Genomic DNA, 1,651 nt, shown 5'->3' with positions numbered 1-1,651 from the left:
AGCTATATCTCTGATTAATTGTGCACATATTCCCTTAGACATATACCGTTGACCAAGTCTGGGACTAGGACTGGATCCAGCTGCACCTAGACTCCTTTCCAAAGGAGTTTAGAAAGCAAGGGGGTCCTTTCTGAACCTCGTGACTCAACGAGAGAGATTCCTGCGCACACACTCCTTTAGACATGAACCGTTGACCAAGTCTGGGACTAGGATCAGATCCAGCYGCACCCAGGCTCCTCTCCGAAGGAGTTTAGAAAGCAAGGGGGTCCTTTCTGAACCTCGTGACTCAACAGGAGGGTCTCTGTTGCGCATGCATCTGACCTTGTCCTTCATGCAGTAAATAACTGAGTGAACCTTGCCAATCAAACCTCGTTAAATCGTTCTTATTTACAACTGAACTTTGTTAAGTCGCTGTCTTACCGCAATAAACGTAGTGCTGCTTCCCTCTTACAAGGGGAGTGCATCGCTCCTTCCGCGACACAGGGTCTCTCAGCCAAGCAGGAGGGGACGTGAGCGGAGGGAGAGCAAGGAGGGGCTCTCCCCTTCCCCACTAGACACACTCTCCCAAAGACAGCCGCTGACTGTGGGTCCTTCTGCCGATTCCTTCCCTTACTCCTGCAGAGGCAGAGAGGAGCTCGCTCGCGCGCTTGCTCGCTCTCTCAGGCCTCTGAGCCCATCGCCCTCGTATTGCCCAAGCCCTGCCTACAGAGAAAGCGAAAGAAGGAACATGCAAGAGCGAAAACACGTGGATGGGAGTGCCTGGCCTGGGGCTGGAAGGACTTTGCTTTCCTCCCCTGGGGTGAGGTTGTGTTGGCTTTGAGGGGGTGCTGGCTTTGTGTCYAATTCGGGGTGGGCTGTGCCTCCTCTTCCCGCTCTGAGTGTCTCCTCGGCGCAGCCTTTAGCTGAGGGCAGCGGTTCTGGCTGCCCCGGGTGGCCTGGGGACGAGTTTGCCTTGCTGCCGGGAAGGCGATGGAGAAGAGCTCAGGCAAGCTGTGGGAAAGGGTCCCCGTCCCTGCTCAAACTCTCTTAGTTTCCAAGTTCCTTTTTATATGACTGGGACTCTGGGCAAACACTGCTTTTGCTGACCTCTGCGAGTCGCACAAGCACAGRACTGTTTCTTCTTTTTCTGCTTCGAAAGTCYRTGCTAGCGAGGGAAGACCGCAGTACCTCCGTATCGCTTCCTCCCTCCCTGTGGTCCATGCAGTTTCTATTCCACGGCCTTGCACGTAGTGTTGACAAACTTCTCCAATCCTGTTAACTCTTTACTCACTCGTCATGCGGTTGACTCTGTTCAAGAAAGAGTGCAAAATGGGAGAGAGTCTGGCAGAGGGCCACCAAGGTGAACAGAGGGCTGGAGAACTTGCCTATGGGAAAGGCTGAAGGAGTTGGCTCTATCGCAGCCTGGAGAAGCTCCAGCTCGTGGGGATCTAATCCCACTCTCCCAATACCTACAGGGGAGTTAGTTAGAGAGGAGCGGAGAGCCCTGTCTTCGTGAGGATGGGAGGTGACAGGAGAAGCAGCAGTGGGCACAGGCTTTTGGGGGGGGGGGTGGAATTCAGTCCGCGTGGCAGGAGCAGCAGGGGTAGCCGGCTGTGCCCGCGGGCTCCCTCCTGCCCTTCCTGCCGTGCTGCAGAACCTGCCGATAGCCAGC

This window comes from Apteryx rowi, unplaced genomic scaffold (assembly GCF_003343035.1).
Source record: "Apteryx rowi isolate R43461 unplaced genomic scaffold, aptRow1 scaffold_567, whole genome shotgun sequence".
In the NCBI taxonomy this organism is placed as follows: Eukaryota; Metazoa; Chordata; class Aves; order Apterygiformes; family Apterygidae; genus Apteryx; species Apteryx rowi.
The sequence above is the reverse complement of the archived record's forward strand: the minus strand, read 5'-3'. Positions refer to the sequence as shown.